The following is an 8,015-nucleotide window of genomic DNA, read 5'->3' as shown; positions in this document are numbered from 1 at the left end:
TGTCTGTTAATTTCTCGTGCCTGCTGGGTCCTAGGGTGGGGAGAATCCACTTGGCGGGATTCTGAATTCTCCTCTGCTTTTTGGGTATGTTCAACTGAATGGTGGTTCAGGAATTCTCACAGTTCACTTCAGGCTTATGGACCTATGTGGTAACTGTAGTGTTCAGGAAGACTCTCCTCTCATCAGGAGAGGTCCTGGTGATGGCTGCCCTGCTGCTCGGTTTCTTGCTCTGATTTTAGTGAGCAGCAACTGTTGCTTTTATGGTGTAATTGTTGGGTGCAGCCCTCTTGAAGAACCAGGGATTCCCACAGTTTTGTCGGTGACCAGCAGTTAGAACTCGCAGCCCTAAAAACAAGTGACTGTTTCCCAGGTGAGAGGACACCCCATGGTGGGGGATTCAGTCTGCTTCAACTCCCCCAGCTAAACCTCAGAAGAGATCCCAGTTCCACCAGGTGCTTGGTCGCCAGCCCAGAGCCACATGCCAGCGAGCTCTGATCACTGTTCTCAGACTGTGAACTGTGGGCACCACAACATCAGAGACTGAGATTTCCAGTTGAGAGTTAACCCCACGGTGCAGAGACGATTGGGACTGACCTTAGGTTACCCAGACATTCCCTGCAAAAGACCCGGGGTTCCGTGGGCACCCAGGAGCCAACCCAGAGCTAGAGCTGGGGACTTAGGCACCAGCACAGAGTCCTGTCTGCACACCTGACTTGCTGCCCCAGATAGAACTGTGGGCCTCAGGGCACCAGAGACTGAGATTCTTTGTTGGATGCAAACCCACAGGGATGGGAACAACTGGGCTGATCTCAGAGCACTCAGCCGATACCCCCACCCCAAAAGGTCTTGGGAAAAATTACCCAGTTTTGGCACATGCCCAGGCACCTAATCACCAGAAAGGTGGAAAGGTGGAGCCATGCAAGTCTGTGCCTGTGGGTTCTACTCGCCATCACAGACAGAATGGCAGTCCCCAAAGCAAAGACAGAGTGTCCCTGTCAGCAGGAAATCCCACAGAGGGGGGATCATCAGGTCAAATGCTCAGGACACCCAGTTCCAGAAGACTTTCTGGATTCACGCAGACTCTAGGCTCTAGCCTTCTACTATAGGCTTGAGCGCTGTGCTCACCCACCATTATTGAGTACGTAGGGCACTGGGGCACACAGCTGCATCCTCAGACCTACAAAAGCCAGAGAGCCATTACAGCAGCCCTCAGATACTGCTCCAAGGTTCAACCAGTTATCTCTAGCTAAACTGACAACACTGTGGGAATCATTGGTTCTTTATTTGGGATTCTTAAATTTGTCTACCTCCCTTCCACCCACTGACCCAGTGTAGGGGAGAAAGAAGTTTATTAGAGAAAGGGTGTTGTAGAACTTTTTAGAAGTATTTCCTTGGGATGGGTCCACTCTTTGTTGTACATATACCAGAAGTCAAGTCCAAAGGCCAACACCAGGCAGCAACACAAAACTGCATGACTCAGAAGATGAAGACAAGTCAGCAAAAGCCACAAGACTCAGCTGGATTGTCCAGAGAAGTTCTCTGGAATGATTCTCTCTCAGAAGTCAAGTGTAGAAGCACAAAGGTAAGCACTGTGATGTCTATCCAAAAGCAATGTCTCACTGTCTGTGAGATTCTATATATCTCCTCTCCTCAGAGTTCACCCACAACATTTTCAGCTGGCCAAAATCATGCCTCTCACACGAGACAACTCACAGCAAAACATCACATGCCCTCTCACAAGCCAACCTCAAGGAAAACATCATATGACTCAACTGAGTCTTCAGAGAAACCAGAAACTTCCACTTCAGAAGCAGTAGTAGGGGGTGGAAGAACCCAAACTAAAACATACTTTCAACAAAGACTTCAATTTCTATGAGCTGTGGATCCATCTAGGAATTAAAGTTTGGAAACAGTTGTCTAATCTTTGTTACCATCTACTGATAAAACTTTGGATTTAGTCAACCACAGAAAAGAAACAAAGACATCAGAGAGGCAGATTCCACCATCCAAGAGTAAGAACACTTAGTTGTCAACTGCTGAAATCATTAAGGATGGAAGAGTGAATGCCTTGATCCAAACTGTTAGCATGGATTATATACTCTAGTGTCCATTTTAGCTTGGATTATTCTACATATAAAAACAATTGGGAGATGAATATGGCTCAGTGGTAGAATGTCTGTCTAGAATGCATAAAACTTTGGATTAAAATAACAGGAAAGAAGGAAGAAAGAAAAAAAAGAAAGGATGGAAAAGAAAATGAGGAGGAAAGGAGAGAGAAGGGGAGAAAATTTCATAAACACATAAAGAAAACAAAGTAGTTTCTGATCAAAGAGATCATACAAAGGTAATATCTGAAAAAGAGAATATACATCACAAGTCAGATCGCAAGTAGAGATACAAGTTTATACTATAGCTTCGATCCAAAGTGTGAATGAACAAACTTCATAATTCAAAATGGGCAATGGGTAAGGATGGTCCCTCAGAAACCAGCCCTGCACTGCTTATTATTCATAATTCTCTTTTCCCACTAACCTATGAGATATAGAACAGTGAAATAGAACAGAAGTGAAATATTGTATTCTGTATCTTGTATATTCAACTTAATTTTCCAATAAATGCTGAATTCCACAATAAACCACTCTTATAACTAGGTATATTATCAAGGATTTATGAAATGACATTTTATCTCATTGCAAATAATTAAAAGTAAAAACCTTGATATTCTATATAATGGAGCTCTAAGTCTCTTGGTGCCCCACTATTGAATGAGTTAAAATTTTAAAACTTGGGCTTTATTGACAGGTCTTCCATATAAAAGGACTTACATCTGGTGATGCAAAAATACTTCTACAACTTCATAATAAAAGTGAGCTAAATACTATTTTCACACCTCAAATAGCAATGAGCTTAAAACATCAGAAAGAATTAATTTCCATTTTAATGATCTGTACCTGGTCCAGCTGAAGAAGAGAGCTGTGATACTGTGCTCCAGATGAAGATGCCAATCTGTCTGGTATTTATGAAATTGTCTTAATTGACAAAATGATAATTTCTTAAGAAATACATCAACATTTTTTGGCAATATTAATTAGGCCATATAAATGTAACAAAATATCTTTGCAAAAAGAAAGCTTGATATAATTTATTTCTTCATGTATATTGTTAATCTTGATTTATTTTATTTTCTCCTTATGCCAAAGGTTAAAAATGTTGTTTATTTCCCTTTGTTTTGCTTAAAATAAGCATAGTGGGTATTATGTATGTATTTTCTTTTCAAATGCTCTGAAATATGACAAAAAATGAATATGGTCTGGTTTTCTTCTCCTCTCATAACTTTATTTTCTACAGGGTTTTTAAAATTCAGTAGCCTATATAGTAACTATACAAACTATGGTATAATTTCTCATGCTCATTCATATGTCAAAAACTTATCAAATAGTGTAATAATACGAGATTATACTGGCTGCTATTTCAATTGCCTGTAGTCACAAAACTCCTATGTATCAAGTTTCCCCAAACTCTGACATGCAATATCAGGAATTTGTTTATTCCTAACAATTCTAGCCATAGAATTTTTCTGGATCCACTCATCTTAACTGTTGTAGCCAGCTCTTATGTGAGATTCCAGTCTGTTCTCTGTGCCTTTCTTTCTTCTGGAACGAGCTAGTAATGAAGAACCATGTTTTTTTGTGCCAATAGGAGCAAAAAGAGCCAGTGAAGAAATACATACAGGTTCAGAATGTATTTTTTTCATGACTGCCAATATTTTATTGGTTAAGTCAAGTCAACCGGCCAAATTTTGAAAGATAAGGAGGTACTGTGATCCCACAAAGAGAGAAAAAAAAAGGTAGATCCAATGAAAAATCTTGCCATTTTTTTCTATTTGTTATCATTATTTTTATGTCTACAAAATATATCCTATCTCACCCTATAGTGATTGAAAGCCATACTTTCCTTGATATCAGCTTCAAAGTCTGGGATCTTTGTTGGAGTCACACTGTTGCCCATTTCATGCTAGGACTCAAGAAAAACAGATAGCATCTATTTATAGCATCTTGAGCTCTTAATTGAAGTTCAAATCTTGAAGAGGAATAAGCAGGAAGAGATACAACTTCATCTCTTAAAACTTATTGGGTCTTTTTAAATTTCACATCATGTACCACAATTTCCCTCAGCTCTTCTCCTCTCATACTCACAGTCTACTTTCGCAACCTCCCCCACAATAGAGAAAAATTCTCACTGTGGGAGCTGTAGTGTGTCAGTGTGTCCCACAGGATATCCTTTTGTCCACACTCTTTGCTTGCAGTTGTTCATTGCAATGTCTTTTCAGTCTGGTATAAGGACTCTGGCTTCTGTTGCTCTATCAACACTGGAACCTCACTGGGCCTCTTCTCAGATATCCTGTTGTTGCCCTGTGTCATGGAGATCCGGTAGTTTTGGATCTGTAGAACTGACCTTTCCATGAACTCCAGCAGTTCGTCGATGGGATGGAATTTGGGGTCGGCCCATTCAAATCCCTGTATCTGGGCCTGAGAGGTATTCTGAGCTGGTTCTCTGTTCTCATTCCTTGGGGCTGGCTTGTCAGCAATCCCCACAACCAGGGCAAGCTCTATCCTGCTGCCCAGGTGAGGAGCAGGGCCCTCTCTCCGGAGCATAGCAGGGAGGGAAGGGCATGGCCAGTTCTCCCACATTCATGATTCATGGGCTAATTCTCCCACCTGCCATAGATAGAGAAGGACAAGGAAGAGGACTAAGGCCTTTATCCCTGATCCTTACCACCTTCTAGCAAACAAGAAGCAGGGACAGCTCTCACTTTTTGGACCAGCTAGCTCACCTGCAACCCCCACTTCCAGCGCCAGCTCTACTGTGCAGCCCAGGTTAGGTACAGAGCCAACTCTTCCGAGTACTGCAACAAGTGAGGGGCAGAAACAGCTCCAGGGCCAGCTCTTCTGCCTGCTTCAGGTGGTGAGGATCAAGGAAGGAAGAGGACATTTCTCCCTCATCCACGTCATTGCACAAGAGGCTGAGTGGTAGGGACAGTTCTCCAGGCTCATATTCTCAGAAGTGGCTCACTCACAGCACCTGCAATCTTTGGGGCCCACTCTCCTCCGTACTGCAGCAGGCTTGGGTCAGGGACAGCTCTCCTGCTCTTATGTCCCTAGGGGTAGCTCTCCCACAATCCACGGGCGAGAGGGATGTCAGTTCTGCACAACCCTCAGACAATGGCATGTCTCTGGACCAGGGAAGTCCACCTGGCCTTTGGTGGAAACAGACCCCTGCTGCTGCAGGGTCATGGACCCAGATGTGTCCCGCACAGGGCAAGACCCCACCATAGTCCCACTGACATCACCAGGTTGTTCCTTATTACTCTTCAGTTTTCAGTTCTGTTTTTTTTTTTTTTTTCATTATGCCCACATCGTTCTGTTTCTCATTCTCTTCCCTTTCTTCACCTCTTACTTGCTCCTCTTAGTGGTGCAGGAATCTCTGAGTGTCCATGGTTGTCTTAAGAGTGGTCTCAGGTGTGCTAATGCCTGTCCATGCATTATGGTGCTGGGCAGTGGTCATCTTGGGCATGCTCTGCTCCACTGCAGGCCTGTTTGGTACTGGTTGGTGGTTGTCTCAGGCTCGCTCCCTGTCAGGGCCCCTTAGAGCTGAACTGGGGGTGGTCTTGGGCTCACTTTTTTTCAGGGAATGTTAAGCTGCTAATCATTCAGATGTTCATAGGCCAGAACACTGAGTGTATGCATGGCCTCTCTCTGCTTAGCCACCTACTGACACACAAGTGACACAGTATCCGCACCTGAAAAGCCTCTAGGGGCAGGGACAATGATATTACTACATTTTAATGCTTACATCTCATTAGCTAAATAAAGCAATATGACTAAGAACAATATTAATGAAATATGCAAATGTTCATTTCCCATAAAGGTTGAGAGGAGAAAATAATTATCAGCTAAATAGCCTGACTGATCACAGTTCTTTATTAAACAACACTAATGAGCAAGATAGAAACACAGAGTTAATATAGCTTTTATTAAATCCTACAACTAATAAGTTTACAAGGGGCCCCTTCCTTCTTTCCTTTGTCATATATATGAGAAAAGATATCAAAATATATAATGTATGCAAAATAGTATGTAATTATTATGTAATTATTTTTGAGCCCACATCCCTCATTAATGGAAAGCCATTTTCCATACAAGCCAGGATCATAGGGATTGCAGAGGTTTCCTTAGGGGTCTGAATGCAAGCCAGTGACCAGTGTACTCAAATTATTGACTGCAGCTTCTTCTACCTTCCAGATGTTGTTTACGCCTTGAGATTTCCCTCCTGAAGAGACCTCCTGCAGAGATTGGTCAACCTCTCCCAATGTGCTGTACATCATAAACACACTGGAGTCGAGCTGAAGCCCATAGGAGGCATCACTCCACCCGAGTGCGCACTCCACCTGGCCCAGCTCTTCTGTGCCTGTGTGAATGCATGTGTACATTGTTCCTGACACTCCTAGTCAGGTGTTAAGGACACAGGTTTGGCAGGGTCCTATAAATATGGGAAAAAGCAGACTGAGACCTCAAAACATGGAAATTGTAGCTCTTTATTGTAGACATACTCATGGTAATAGAAATATACACAGATAACCCGTAACTGATAAGTATTTAGAGGGAAAATAATTGGCTGTCTTTCCTTTGCCTCCTCATCACTTTTCTTATTAAATATATCCCATTATTTACTGATGATGAGTGAATATAAATATGTTAACACGTCATAGGACTTCCTTTTTGTCCCTCCTTCATCTAACTATATTCTTTCTGTATTGATTTCACAGTTCTGTTACATAGAAGGTAGGTCATCATGAGCTTTTCATCTGATTCTGTGAAAAAACAAAACCAAGAAAAGAAAAATGGTACCTCATAGTTTATGTGCCTAAAAAACATTGGTTTATCTTATTTTATGAAAAATAGATTCTTCTCTTATACAATACATCCTGACCACAGTTTTCCCTCCCTCTATTACTTCAGCTTTCCACACATCCCCTCTCTCCCAGATCAATTCCCCTGCTGTTTTCCATCAGAAAAGAGCAGGCCTCCAGGAAACAACAACCAAACACAACAAAACAAAATGAAGTAAGGCAAGTCAAAAGCTCTCATACTGAGGCTGCACAAGGCAACCCAGTAGAAGTAAGAGTCCTAGGAGTAGGCAAGAGGCACACATGATCCCACTGTTAAAAGTCTCACCAAAACACAAGCTAATAGTTAACATATGTACAGAAGACTTGATACCAACCCATGCAAGCCCAGTGTTTGACTCTTCAGTCTGTGTGAGTCCACATGAGCCCTGCTTAGTTGATTCAGTGAGCCATCTTCTCCTGGTGTCATCCATCTCTCTGACTACTAATATCTTTCCTCCCTTTCTTCCTTGGGTTCCTTAAGCTCCTAGAGGTGGGACCCATTGGAGACCTCCAATTTAGATTCTCTCTGTGTTGGGGAAAAATTAAATAATGGAGGTTAAGCACACAACAGATTTATATGAAAGAGGTTTATTAGATGGAGATGAAGAGAGAGAGAGAGAAGGGAGAGCAGGAAATGATGAGGTAAAGAGAGAGGGGTGTCCCGAAAGAGAAAGGGGAGAGGGCAAGAGGGAGCAAGAGGCAAGAGGCCAAGAGAGAAGAAACCAAGAGAGGGACCACATGGCAGGCTGGAACCTTTAAGGGGGAAGTTAACCACACCTTCCAGGTGAGGCCACCTGGCCAGTGACACATAATAGCATCATAGGTTGCTAGGAAACCCAGGAGCATGTTTCCTAAATACCAACACTCTCTCCACATAATTTCTGGCTATGGATCCCTGCACCCACATTCATCTGTTGCTGAAAGGAAGCTTCTCTGGTGATGATCTGTGAATACAGCAGAATGGCCTAAGAAATCATTCCAATGATTTCAGTTATTTATTTCATTTCCTTATGGCCAGTTTTGCTTGGTTCTACCCTAGATCTCTGGACTGTCCAGTATCTGATTT

At 42.5% G+C, this 8,015-nt stretch overlaps 1 non-coding gene across 1 annotated transcript; it reads right to left on the bottom strand.

The window, feature by feature from the left end:
- Nucleotides 1–5,690: 5,690 nt before the first annotated feature.
- On the bottom strand, nucleotides 5,691–5,822 carry LOC132653354 (small nucleolar RNA SNORA17). The gene has a single exon (XR_009591119.1). It is a non-coding gene; the product is annotated as a small nucleolar RNA SNORA17 (small nucleolar RNA).
- Nucleotides 5,823–8,015: the final 2,193 nt, after the last annotated feature.

This window comes from Meriones unguiculatus, chromosome 3, assembly GCF_030254825.1.
Source record: "Meriones unguiculatus strain TT.TT164.6M chromosome 3, Bangor_MerUng_6.1, whole genome shotgun sequence".
Lineage (NCBI taxonomy): Eukaryota > Metazoa > Chordata > Mammalia > Rodentia > Muridae > Meriones > Meriones unguiculatus.
Note: the sequence above shows the minus strand (reverse complement) of the source record. Positions and strands in the feature narration are given on the sequence as shown.